This window comes from Haliotis rufescens, unplaced genomic scaffold, assembly GCF_023055435.1.
Source record: "Haliotis rufescens isolate VD_foot unplaced genomic scaffold, xgHalRufe1.0.p SCAF_4, whole genome shotgun sequence".
In the NCBI taxonomy this organism is placed as follows: Eukaryota; Metazoa; Mollusca; class Gastropoda; order Lepetellida; family Haliotidae; genus Haliotis; species Haliotis rufescens.
In genome coordinates, this window is record NW_025964112.1 from 32715029 (window position 1) to 32730078 (window position 15050).

At 36.8% G+C, this 15050-nt stretch overlaps 1 long non-coding RNA gene across 1 annotated transcript; it reads right to left on the minus strand.

The window, feature by feature from the left end:
* Positions 1-318: 318 nt before the first annotated feature.
* On the minus strand, positions 319-13505 carry LOC124152179. Its single transcript, XR_006863477.2, has 4 exons — positions 13452-13505; positions 7621-7688; positions 3203-3400; positions 319-2797 (listed from the first exon to the last, which is right to left on the minus strand). It is a non-coding gene; the product is annotated as an uncharacterized LOC124152179 (long non-coding RNA).
* Between the last annotated feature and the right edge of the window lie 1545 nt (positions 13506-15050).

Here is a 15050-nt window from a genome sequence, read left to right on the forward strand (position 1 = left end):
TGCACAATATGCAGATGATGCTACATTAAGTTTAGATGAATCTGAAAAGAGCTTCTATACCACAATGATCATTTAAAAGAAATGCCCAGTTTTCGGGATTAAAAGTTAATGCTGAAAAAAACAAGTTGATATGGATAGGGTCAAAGAAAAGATCAAGATATAAGTTATGTGAGGATTGGAATTTTGACTGATCACAATCTCACTTTAAGCTAATAGGCATAGATTTTGATGTTGATTTGGAAAATATGGTCAATTTAGACTATTGTTACGTGTGGATCCACTAAACCGTTTCCATACATAACAAGGAGAGATCACACAACAATTTAAAAATAATTTAATACTGGCAGTCTAATCAAGATTCATATTATTTACAAACAGCAAAAGCAAGTATCAATCACAATATAAACAGTCTTACTTTATGATGAAAAATCACATCATTTCCAAACAAGATCCAGTGAATGTTTCGTGTAATCCATAATACACCATAGTTCACAAATTGCCGACATGGCATACACAATTAAAGTTTAAAATCTTGCCGACATGGCATGTCAGTTAACACCTCCAACCCGACCTGGGAACTGACCACTTTGTCTACCCGTTGAGCAATAGCCAAGCCACAATTGCATAACATCAGCCTTAACTTGGCTGTGGGCTTACCAGGGCTTACATATAGACAATGTGAAGTGAAGTGTGTAATTGGTCAGTGTTGATCACTGGCAATCTGTACACAAGCAACATAATATATGAAAAGGTAGGAATATACATTTCATGATAACAAAGTACATTTAATATATTCTACATATACGTATAGTAAATATACATGTATAATGGATTCTCATAACAACTATACAAACAAGTTTGATAAGATAGAAAGGAAAGGAAAATGTGGGAAAAGAGAACCCTGACACCTATGGGTAGAAATGTTGTACTAAAATCATTGTTGTTACCCAAACTCAATCACCTGTTTTGCAGTATAACAAGCCCACCCAAAATTGTAAAAGAAAAGTTTCAGTCAAAATGTTTTCACTTCATCTGGAGATCTTAACCTGACAGAGTTAAAAGGAAAATTATGTCATTACATCCTAAATATGGCGGCATCAGTGTCCAAGTGGTGGAAATGGTAATCGACGCACAAAAATTAAGCTGGATTAAGAGACTGGTTCATGGTAATTCCACATGGACAGCTTTCTTTCTTTTTTAAATGTTGCTAGCGCGAATGTAATTTACCTGGCTGATGCTGCCTATATTAACGAAAAGATTATTCCAAACATCAACAATAACTTTTGGAAGGAAGTTTTGTTATGGTGGTCAGTGTGCTTGAATTGTTGTGATAATGTTAAACAATCTGGCGAGGATATGATGTGCAAATCTGTCTGGTATAATAATGAAATCAAAATTGATGGTAAGTCTATTTATTTTCCACAATGGCATCAAAAGGGTATACCATATATAAATGACTTCATTCATGACACAGGGAAATTATATGATTTTGACGAATTTGTACAAAAATACAGTTTGAAGACAGACTTTTTGACCCATCAAGGAGTAAAACTATCAATAGTCAGGTATTTACAGAATAACAATATAATACATTGTGCTAAAGTTTGCCAAAGACCTATACTGCCATATAATGTATAAAAAATAAACAATAAACCGGGAAGCTAGGTATTTTATGAAGCCCTATTAAACCCTAAATTTATAAAACATAAGTGCTGCAGTAAATGGGAAGATTTCCTTGAAAAACAGTATACAGATACAGAGTGGACAAACTTTAACCTTATGGCAAAAACATGTACACAAAGTTCTGAATTAGGATGGTTTCAGTTTAAAGTTATACATAATATTTTGAGTACTAACTGTTATTTATTTAAATTTGGATATGTTGAATCGCCAGTTTGCTCATTATGTATTGAACATTTACTTTCTGAAAACAATTACTCATGTATTATGTTATTGTCACTATGCTGCTGATATATTGACGAAACTTTCAGATTGGCTTGGAAACTATACAGAAGGCAGAGTTAATTTTAAAAATGAACACATACTGTTTGGATTTAAAGAGAAGAATAACAATTCACTCAATGAAGGAATTATGGTAACAAAATCTATGCTGTACACATTTAATAGAAAAAAGTCAAACCACTCCTTTTACTAATTCAAAAAGAAATACTTCGATATTATGAAAATACAAAATGTATTGCATATTCAAATTGTTATTATGAAAGTTTGCATGCCTTCTGGTGTTCTCTACATGTATTATTTAGAAACCCTGTATAACTACGATATATGATCTGTCAATGCTACAAACATGCCAATAATGTCACAACAAATCCATGCACACTCTATGTATGATATTGAAATGTAAAATATGATGAAAAATGGAATAAAAAAATATTTTCAGGTAGGAAATGGTTAAACATTTTGGGTATGTAAAGCGATATCTTCTCTATCTTAAGGGATACGGTTTAGTTCACAGTAAATTATACAATAACTCTCCGCATTAATTTAAAACCAAACCATACAATTAAGAATGGCACCGTTACAATTATTAAACACATGTCGCCAACAAAGGCGATTTTCTTCAAATATCTCCGCCATTTAGGCTCCTTTTGACAGCAATGCAACAGCACACGGTGAAACATGCATTTGTTTTCGCTGTCATTGAAGACAATGTGTCCATTTTTTAAAAACAGACGCAAAGTTTGTTTGACGGTAGATTTCACGTTGCTTGGAAGGTCGATGCTTACTTCAGAATCTTTTCCGACTGACGCAATGATAAGAATTGCTGAAGGCAAACCTAAGGGAGAAATATGATAGATCATATATGTATAATTAACCTTGTATACAGGTTGGTGTTTTCTCCAAGAGCAGTCAACATGTATGAAATAACACATTCATTTTTCTAACAGTAACAACCCATCCTAGTCATTTTATATTTAGGCTGAAGTGCTTGATAGGCATTTTGAAGTTGGAAGAACCTGAAGACATGAGACTTTTTAAGGAGGGTAACTTCTTTAAATCTTTGTCACGACGTTTCATAGCTACTTCTGTATGTCAAAGATTTAGGCTGTTCAAATAAATATGTCAACTTATTTCCGAAAAGATGAATCCCTCACTCAATACTGTTTCATTCCTCTTGACTACGTATGACATATGCCGTTATCAGTGCACGTGTTCGATATATTTCAATAGAATCATGTACCCATTAAAGTGTTCACAATGAGTTCCTCTTCATCCTTAATGCGAGATGAAACTTGAAATATGACGAGGTGGGGGAAATCCTTTTTTAACTTTGATCCCTTCGCTCTATATCGCATCACATTTTGGAAGAATTCATCTTCTAGACTTTCGGAGTTACTGCTTCTCGGGATGATGATAGTATTTGCTCTCAGTATGTTTTCTGCAAGATAAATGCTGAATGTTACATTGGCCTCTCGTTATAGGAGGCATACGTTTGGGGGGGACGGCGGTGCTGCCTCTTCGGGCCAATTGCTCTTGTTCAAATATTAGAAAAACGCTTCATGACCTATTTTGAGTCATTTTAGCCACACTATACAAATATACTTGTGAGTCCAATAGATCTTAGTATACAGGTCTTACAGTCGTTTATATGCACACATCGGACAACTTCCATAGCCATAATTAAACATGTGTCATTTCTCTCATCGTGCAACCAGTGTGGCAAAGGGGTCATTATCACACGGTGTTTTGTGCTGAAAACATCTGATACCTTCCAAAGCGACGTTTTTAAACCGATCGTTTCCTAAATCAAGCATGAAGTGGACCTATGGGGTCATTATCATGGTTTGTTCCTGTTCTTAATCATTTATAAGTACTCAATGGGAGTAAAGCGTTTACGGTTCAACTTTACTAAACACACGTATTCCAACTTCCATACGTCCCCATGCTCTTGTATGTGGCTGGGCTGGCTTGTAATTGAAGCATATTATACGATGATTATTATGATTATTATAGAATGAATGAATGAATAAATGTATTTATTTATTTCACATAAATCCGAAGATTCTCAAAGCATCAAGATTAGGTAATTAAATAATTAAATAACACAATAATCAAACATATATATATATATATATATATATATATATATATATATATATATATATATATATATATATATATCAATGTCCCGCATATTAACAGGCTATAAACAGTGAGAAATATTGGTAAGGTTACCACACGTTGTTTAGGATATGTTTAATTTGATATAAATACTTTAAGATTTCAATGATAGTGAAATGCCTCGTTATTTCATCAATGTCATTGTTATCTGCACCAAGAAAGAATGCTAACATATCATGGTCTTCCATCATCTCTATTTTTACATATGTTTAACATCAAGATTATCAATTAGAGTGAAAAAGAATACATCTCTATCTGAAAGTAGACATTCACAGTTTAAGATGACATGGTGATAATAATCATGAGCAAAAGTATTACATTTTGTACATTCTTTTGATATTTTGGATCCAATCCTTATTATATACTGTATTTCTTCTCTCATTTCTGGATATAACATTACAATGCTGTATAACACATGAGGAGTACATGTAAGTGTTGTGTTAATTTTAGAATATCGAGATAGGTCTGCTCTACATGATAGTTATATTTCCATACTTCTTCCTCGTGGGTAGTTATTTTATTTAACACAATCTTTATCCACTTAATCTTCGCGGGGAATTCCCCTGTGCGAACGTAGTGAAATACATGATGGAGTAGCTTATATTTCTTGGCTGTTGAAAGCAACACTCCACATAAACTGTGTAAATTATTGTTATGAAAGTAATAGAGTGAAATTGATTGAAAACAGTTTTACAAATTGAGACACATGAGTTGTTGCAGAGACGCCCCAGCAGCTGTAGTCTACATTTATCTATATAGCCAACCATGCTCCAAAGTCCTAGATTAGCAATAGTGGCATCAGTGGGGGAACGTTGGTCAAAACCTTGTACAATCCTTGCAAAGTAACGCTGGGTGCTTTCAGCTAATTCAAGATCTTTACCATGCAGAGGAGGTAGTAATTCACATCAATAAAAGCTTGTTGTTAAGATCATTCTTTTCCATATCTCAATACTTGCATACGAATGTAAGTCACTACTATTTAGACCAACAGAGAGGAGAGAATTATTAGTACGCCTTGCAGCTCTCTTCAATATATAATTTGAAAGAAAGATTACTTTGTAGAACAACACCCGCATATTTTACATTATCAAACAAAGGCATATCATAGTCCCCAAAGGGATAAGCATACGTTCACAATAATTGCTTCTTTTTATGAAACACAACAATTTTACTTTTCGATGCATTATAAGTTAATCGCCATTTGGATGCGTAATTAACAACTGTATCTAAGGCTGTTTGCAGACCTTTAGGGCTGTAACTGATAAGAGTAGTATCATCAGCAAGTAACACTCATGGTAAACTAACATTATATATACATATTCCTGTATCTAACTGCCAAAGCTCAGTTATGAGGTCATTTATGTACACAAGAAAAAGCAAAGCTGAGATAACTCTACCCAGACCTATAACCTTATCTAACAGCAAATGCATCAGATTGTTCGCCCTTATACTGAACACACGCATACATGGAAGTATAACAGTGATGTAACAGAGACCACATTTTACCTCTAATACCAAGATGATAGAGTTTTACAAAGAGACCCGAGTGCCATATTCGATCAAAAGCTTTCTCGTTATCTAGAAATGCTGTGTAGATACATGATCACCTGTTAACATAACTTTGTACACATTCGATGAGGTTAAATAGCGACATAACAGCACCGTCTTTCTTCCTAAAGCTAAACTGCAATATACGGGAAAATTACAGGCATTTCGGGATGTCCACGTTTCTAATCTTTCTGAGAGAATTTTCTCAAAAAGCTTACTAAGGCAAGATGTTAGCGTAATACCTCTATAATTTACAGGGTTTGATTTATCCTTTTTACCCTTATAGATAGGTATAATTACCCCGTGTCTATAGGCTGCAGGTGTGTACTGAAGTTTAAGAATAGCATTAAATAACAGTGCTAACTTCCCTACTAGCAGCTCACCACCAAACATCACATGTTCATTTTTAATATTGTCAGGACCAGGTGATGTGTTCCTCTTCAGTGTCTGTACATATCTAATCACTTCCTGAACCGATATTTCAGCACATAGTACATTATCAACACATGAGTTAGATTCATTACTGGAGGCTAATTTCTCAATTTCATAGTCAATACCATCTTTAAAGTCTTGATCGAACTGGTCGGAGTCATATGGTTTTGCTAGATCCGCATAGTACCTACCCCAAAGCTGACATATGTCAGTGGGAGTTGTTACATTACGGTCATCATATGTAAGTTTTTCAACTCCGATCTTCTGTTTACGTAGTTTTCTTACAGATTTATAAAACGTATTCACATCAGTATCACAAGTTTTTTCTAATTCCAATCAAAATTTCTTTGAAAAGGCCTCCTTTGACTTTCTGTGACGACGTCGGAATTCTCGCTTAACCTGCTTGGATGATGCTTAAGAATGGACATTATCCCCCCTTGGTTTTTTCCTCGGATAACCATCTCCGCCTTGCAACTCGCATGTTATAATGGTCTAGGTGTAGCCCACCCTGTTTCCAGTAAGGCTTCAGATTAGCCTTGAAACTACCTACTGGTATAGACTGTCTTACTGGCATCAATTATACATTTACTGATCCCCGTATTAAATGATTCAATATCATCGCGTTTATCTATTGATAAACAAGTCTCTGCATTGTTTAGCAGTGTATCAAGACAGACCTTGTACGAAGAGATCTCCATATTGGAAGCTTTGTCCCATTTAACAAGACATGCTTCTTTAACCTTTTGCTTTACATTATCATGTTTTAGCCAGTTTTCTTATTCAGCAATGATATCGACATAGTCCGGTAAAATAGAGTTGATATGTTCGGTCTGATGAGACACACCAAGCACATTCCAGGTCAACACACTTAGTGCCATCACAATAGACAACATAGTCAATATGAACATAGCCATTTTGTTAGTAGATGTTGCTCCTGTATTCTTGCTGTTGTTGTTGTTTCGGATCAGTTTGACGCTGCCTTGCCACATAGTCTCATGTGGTAACCTTACCAATATTTCTCACTGTTTATAGCCTGTAAATATGCGGGACATTGATATGTATATATATATATATATGTATATATATATATATATATATATGCTCTTGTTCAAATATTAGAAAAACGCTTCATGACCTATTTTGAGTCATTTTACACTATACAAATATACTTGTGAGTCCAATAGATCTTAGTATACAGGTCTTACAGTCGTTTTATGCACACATCGGACAACTTCCATAGCCATAATTAAACATGTGTCATTTCTCTCATCGTGCATCCAGTGTGGCAAAGGGGTCATTATCACACGGTGTTTTGTGCTGAATACATCTGATACCTTCCATAACGATGTTTTTAAACCGATCATTTCCTAAATCCAGCATGAAGTGGCCTATGGGGTCATTATCATGGTTTGTTCCTGTGCTTAATCATTTATCTGTACTCAATGGGAGTAACGTGTTTACGGTTCGACTATACTAAACACACGTATTCCAACTTACCCATGTCGCTCCTTCCATGCGTCCCCATGCTCCTGTATGTGGCTGGGCTGGCTGCAACCTTGGACATACTGGTAATTGAAGCATATTATACGATGACTATTATGATTATTATAGATGATAATATAATCTGTGTAAATAGATTTGTGGAAAGCGCTTTACAACACCATTGAACGTACAAATCGGAACAGGTTATTGCTCTGATAATAGAAATATAGATGGCATCTCAAGTCATTTCAGGTAGGCTGGGCATCTCCAAACTTCAAATAATGATTGAAATTTGATGTTTTTCCGTGTTGCACTTGTCAAGACAAGCAGAAACAATGCATACCGAATCCCTACAACACGCGTTTTTCTATACCCTGGTTTACATCATCAATTGCATGATTTTGTTTTGTCAACAGATCATGCTTTTCTGCAGAGGTTCCGTTTGTGTTACATGTTTTCAAATATCCCGTTTCATATCCCGTTTAGCTCGTCTCCCTGATATTGTTATGTGTCGACTTCTAAATTGAAACAATCAGTTAAACCAGTAAGAATTCAGTGTGTATGGAAACAAGATATTTTTTTATATTTTCAGCCACATGTGCACCTCTGGAACCAGATATTTGTTTTATTGCAACTATGAGACTAAATATATATTTTTAAGAAACACACATTGCACCAATGTATTCTCTGTGGCTGTAAATAACCATTTTTCAACAGTCAGAAGCACAATGTTTTTTATTTATTTAACCTTAATGGTTAATTCATTGTACAATTTTTGAAACACCCTATATGTTTTTACAACTATTAATACTCAATGCTGACTTGGAATTATCACTTCATCTGTGCAAAACTTAGGGTATAATGCATCCTATGCATTTTGAAATTGATTGACGTTAAATATTGACAATAAAAAGCAAAACGTAGTTCAGCCGTACATATGAGGAATATTATACCATATATGTATTTCAATAACGAATGATGTTCCCTACTGACTTTGAATGGCCGATTCATTCGTACAAACATGGACATAATATACAATATAATATATTTAAATCGATCACAAATAACGCTCCATACCATCTTAGGTGACAATTTCATCCATTCAACAGTGAAATAGTACACCCAAGATGTATTCTGATCAAGGTATGTTTGTATTATGGTTGTATTATACTCTACTCATTGTGCAATTTCCAATTTCGGCTCGACGGATTTCTGTAAAAAAAATAACCTCAAAGTACCCACAGACATATCTGTCCAAAATGTATTGACGTTAATGCTTAAATAGCCAAGAACGATCCCTTTGTTTCTACGTATAGTGGGACCCTCATCGAAACATAGACAGGGCTGTGCACTATTACATGAAATGAACGGCTCAGCTCCAAACTCAATATCTATAAAAAGGCGCTATAAAGCAAGCGTTTATCACATCCCCTGCATCTCTGCAGCGAGAACAAGACTTAGTTTCCTTTCATATCTATATTTCCGGAAAATGGCGTTCAGTGCTGTGGAAACAACATCTTGCATCTGTAGTCGGTACACAGAAGGAGGCATCCAACCCACTGTCACCCACCAACAGCAGCAATCGGAGCAGATTTTCGGAGGTCCATGAAACAATTTATTGCTTTGTTTGTTGTTTCTGTATTCACCAATGTGAAGTCGCAAATATGCAAAGTTGGTAATCCGAATTCCGTCGTCAGCTAAAACATAGCATCATACAACATCGTGTAAATGTTCAGATGCACAAGGTCGAGGGACTTGACTTCTGGCGGCTACCCTCAGCTAAATTCAATTGTTTCTGAGAAAACGTGTCCCAAATATGCACAATGTAAAATAACACGGATCAAGGGCCGTAACTCCGTAAAAAAAGTAATTTACGGTACCATTCTCCGAAGTCAATCTTGACAAGTATCTTTTAGATAAGCATGTAAACTTTCAATTCGTGTAACGTCAGTAGTTTCTGCGAACACCTTTCCCCATTTCACGCAGTATGCTCTCAGTTAAAAATCAAAATCTCTGTAAATAATTAATTTACGACAACAATTTTCGAGCTCATTTGAGATCATGACCAGTAACATCAGTGTGTAAAATTTCATTTCTCAAACTGAAATAATTGTTTAGAAAATGTGTCCACTTTGAGAAGCGGACGGACGGAAGAACTTAGTTCCTATTTCCCCCGCCCCGCATCGTGGCGAGTGATAAAAATAAAAACCTGTCGTCTTAGGAACAGTGAACAAAATGCGCAGGTGTAAAGATATTTCTTCCTCTACAGTCAATGTACAAATCGTCACCTGTGAACCATAATGTCCTATCTCCACTTTGATAAGTTTTGAGTAAATGATATTTTATAAAATTTGAAGTGCTGTATAATATTAATTGAAAAAACAACATGCATTTATTTTACATGAAACAAACAAATACAAAATAATTGATAATTTTTTTAATCAAAAGTATTTATCCATCTATTACAGATAAATGTTATATTTATGTAAGAGTATAAAACTGACGGCCAAAAGAAACGTTACCAACGATATTTCTAGGATAAAATATGACCAACACATTTTGAAGCAGCAATAACAATTGTATTGTAGAAATTCATCATTCAGAACAGTAAAATGCAAATTTACTAATTCAACAACAAAGTCCTTGACCTCCAACAGTGACATTTTTTGACAAGGGGTCATTCGTCCAGTATTCGATCAACAACATTGGTTACAACTTTAAGGTGACGACGGCCCAGACCGTTCAATACGGGATATGACCTCCATGAGCGGCAATGCATCTTCGAATGCGGCGCCGAACTGAGTAGACAAGCGTCCTCACATCGACTGCAGGTATCCGATTCCATTCCTCACGGAGGTCAACGATCAACGCTTGTCTCGTTTCCGAAAACGATGCCCCAGCTGGTCCCGCAGATGTTCTATGGGTGACAGATCTGGTGATCGAGCTGGCCACGGCAGGACAGTCACGTTGTTGGCATTGAGGAAGTCTCTAGTAATACGGGCTTTATGGGGTGTGGCGTTATCTTGTTGGAACACCGTCCGTTGTTGACGCTGGATGAAAGGAAGAACCACTGGCCGTAAGATATTGTCAATGTAGCGTTGTGCTGTCAGATTGCCTTCGATTATGACAAGTTCAGTCTTCTCGTCCCCGCAAATGCCGCCGCAGACCATCACACTTCCGCCCCCGTAAGGTTCCACCTCCTGGACACAACAAGGAGCCGTACGTTCACCACGTCGTCGATAAACTCGCGTCCGCCCATCAGGTTTGAAGAGTTGGAAGTTGCTCTCGTCACTAAACAGCTCTCGCCGCCATTCCCTTTGTTGCAATCGCTGGGTTGCCTGCACCACGTCAATCTGGCACGTCGATGTTGACGGGTCAAGGTCATGCCCTTGAAAGGGCGAAAAGCCCGGAGACCATAATGTCATAGTCGTCTGGTCACTGTTTGTCTGCTGACCGGATGTCCTAAGCTGTTGGCAGCTGATGCCGTCACAGTAAGAAATCTGTTTCTCAGATGAAGTACCCGTAAAAAGCGGTCATCCTGCGGGGTCGTGACGTTTGGTCTGCCACTCCGTGCTCTGTCTGCGTTTCTGCCAGTCTGTGGGAGACGTGCGACCAGTCCTGTAATGGTCATCTTGGAGCAGTTCATGTTAATGGCAACCGCTCTCCGTGTCGGTCACACCTGCAGCATACCTGTGGCTCTCTCTCTCTGGACAGCGGTCAGTCTTGGCATGTTCGTTGGTGTTAATCATCGCAACCAATGATAGGGAACAGATCCGTGCGTAATTTATACCCGGAAATTGCACGATAATTTGGGAAAGAATGTTTTAAAAATTTGCTGACAAACACCAATATCTCCCAAAATCCGCAAAGCACGCGCAAAGAACGACAGAGAACATGAAGGCTGTATTCGTGAGATGTGTTCTTTACTGTTTTTGAACAGGTTGGCATCTTTGTTTCAAAGTGGCAAATCAGTTAATGTTGGTAACGTTTCTTTTGGCCCTCAGTTTAGTTAGGACATTTTGTTTTCAGATCGATACAGTTCTATCTCCATTAGTAAATTCAATTTGCGTATTCTGATTATTCTTGACCAAAGTTTTCATCCATAGAGAGATGACATACTTAGACAGCTTATTGTAAAGAAGTCATCACCTTATAATTCAGTATTTTAGCTGACAGATCACAAAAATCATTCTCAATGTTCACATTCTACAGTTGATAAATGATAACCAAATCTATCTCCAAATGACTTGGAACTATCAGAGACCATATAATATGGTCTCTGGAATCGAACTATGCGTTCCTATCTCCTTGTCACATGATCTGTGTCAAGAACTTGATTGGACACATGGACATTGACATGGGCATAGACCAGGCTGGTTCTAAGTAACTTATGATTTTTTGGACGTAGAATCATTGAAAAACTACTTTCCAGGAAGAGGGGCTTCATGAAATTTACAACAATGTTAGAATAGCACCCATTTGGGAAGAAAATGCAAATACATCATTTTGGGTCAAAAGTGGTTCTCAGGCGACGAAATGTATCTGGAAATTGACAGAGCTGCCAGTCTCACCAAGTTTCCTTGGATTTTGGACCCAAGCGAATGTGGACCTTGTGACACCTCTCCTTATCACTCACATGCCTCTCCGCCTGAGTCACGACAAGGGTCGAGGTAATCACTAAAATCTTCCTTGAAAGGAAACCCTCGGTCTACCTTCTTCAAGGGTCGGGTGACTAATTGCTTTATTTTAACACAAAAGTCGCGTAAGAATCTCCTTGAAGTGTGTACACGTGCATGTCAACTCTTGCAACGTATAAATCTCGGGGAGCGACTGCTCTAATTTCCTTGATAGATGTTGCTAGGGCCGAACACAACTGCCTTATATGTGGAGGACATGTTTAACGGCATTCGTAACCACGCGCATGTTTCCGTGACCTATACAACAAGGCTCGTCCCCTTCTCGATGATCGCCATGAGTCGAAACGGCGCAAGCCAAGGATCAGGATATGTGTATTTCGATCAATAAAATCCCGAGTATTGAAAATAATTCACTTTTCCTTAGCCATAGCTAGTGCTTTAACAATAATGTTTAGCCTGCTTCATTGACATATTGACGGGTGGATTTGTGTAGATGTCATATGAATATCAAAATTAGGACAGTGTTTAAAACGGATCTAATTGCTATAATTATGTATGTGAGTGATTATCTGGTTCTCCAGGTTACCCATACATGCGGGTTACATACCTTTATTACAGTAACAAGAGATAACTGAACAGATAAATACAGGTTGCTTGAAAAAATATAGATTCCTCAATTACAGATTCATGACTAAATCATGGTTTGGTTTATCATACACGCAAGAGTCATTTATATCATCAGTCAACGATAGAATGCTTACAATGAATTATTAGAGAATGCTTGTAATCAATTACTGGATAATGTTTACAATCAAATATAGAAGTACATATATACGAAGGACATAAGATGAACATGATATAGAAAAAATTGACAACTAGTGATACATACTGGATTATACATATCAGGATGATTATTATACAACATACAACAATTGATGATATAATTGAAGATACTATACCCGACACGCCCTAACTAATATCTTACCCGTGTGCGCATTCACACAAGATACATGCTATGTTAGTCACAATACATATCCCAAAATAAAACCCCTAATGAAATTACACAGAACTGACACAATCTATCCACAGCAGAATTACAACGAGAATATCTAAAGTATACTCAAAAGTATCACACGAACTGGCAAATTTGCCAAGGGTAACAGCGTATAGATAAGAGTTAAGATAGAACAAGAGAGTAACATTTCTTACCTGAGTAAATAAACAGAGAGTTTATTCGTCAACCACAGACGGATGTGTGACTGACTGTCGTCCTAACCTAGCTACAATATCTAATATTATTTTCTGATTATGAAAGCGATAAAGTTGTTATTGCGAACCTTAGAGAAGCTATCTCGACAGAAGTACATAATTTAGTTTGACGGATGCATCGATTTTAATTGTGTGAGTGAAGTTTAGCATGAAGAAGATTAGTTGAACAATTGTTGCTGTTGTGCCACGAAAGTATACGTGGTACGCGTGATTTAATAAGGGTGGGTGACAGACATAACCGTAAATACAGATAAAGGTATTAACGCCTTAAATGTGTCTGTCTAACTCTATCTGACCAGCACAATAAGAGCTGCTGGTCCTGGGTTATGGTCCAAGGCGTGTTACCAATTTTAGCCTTGGCAGGTTTAAGATGTTGGAACATGATCCGTTAGTTTGTAGTATCCCCTTATTACACAATTTCTCACTACATCCAGTCCTTAATATGTCGCATGTAACGTGATAAATTATTTGTAAAACGTTGTCCATTTTCCCCATGTTAAAAAATTCATACAAAATGTGCATACTATTTGTTAACGCTGTCCATGAAAGTACAAATTCAGTCACAAAATAAATAAGCGAGATCTGCAGAAACGCCAACATTTCACTACAAGAAGCGATTAGAATAAGAGTTATCGTTGTTTAAAGTTGTTCTTGTGTTCATACGCCAATATGGAAACTTCGAAGCGGCCACGTGTCTCGCCTTGTCCCTGCATTGCACGAGTTGGCCACGACTGGTTAAGATGACGCCTTATTGTTGTTATATTTATATCAAGAGCCACAAAGTTCGACTAAGTTTGAAAGTCCAGACAAGTCTAGCGATTCTCGGGGAACGAATGCTTTCCTGGAAAATTGATAGTATGACCACGCAACGCTACCCTACAAAGAGGTGGCATGCGTGTATAACTAATGCCTTATTTGGGTATAGATTGGTCGCATCGGTTTCAAAATGACACACACATATATATATGGCAGGTATTCATGTGTTAGGCGGCCGCATTTTGTCACGATGCTTTATGAAAGTATAAGCAATGTAAACTATCAAATCCTTATATGGTTAATTCAAATGTACAACACTTGAGAAATATCACCCTGTGTGTTTTTATAACGATGCTTCATGCAGGCTTGGAATGACAATTCATCTGTGCAAACTTGGAATATAACACATCCTATGTATTTTGATAATGAATGACGTTCCATATCTACTTTAAGTAACCAATTCACTTGTACTGGATTTGAATAACACTTTCTAATTTTTATAACAAACTACGCCCCATTTTGACTTCAATTAACCAATTCACCTGTACAAAATCGAAACATTGTGCCATCAATTCATTATAATGAATGACTCTCCATAACTTTGTATGACCAATACGTTCGTTCAAACATGGATATAAATCCAAATATGTAATTTGATGACAAATAACGCCGTGTAACAACTTCATCTGCTTAACACTGAAATATTACGTAGATGATATGTTTTTTAGATAGTGGCACAAATATGCTTCCATATAGATCAGCTATTTCTCTAAAGTGACAGGT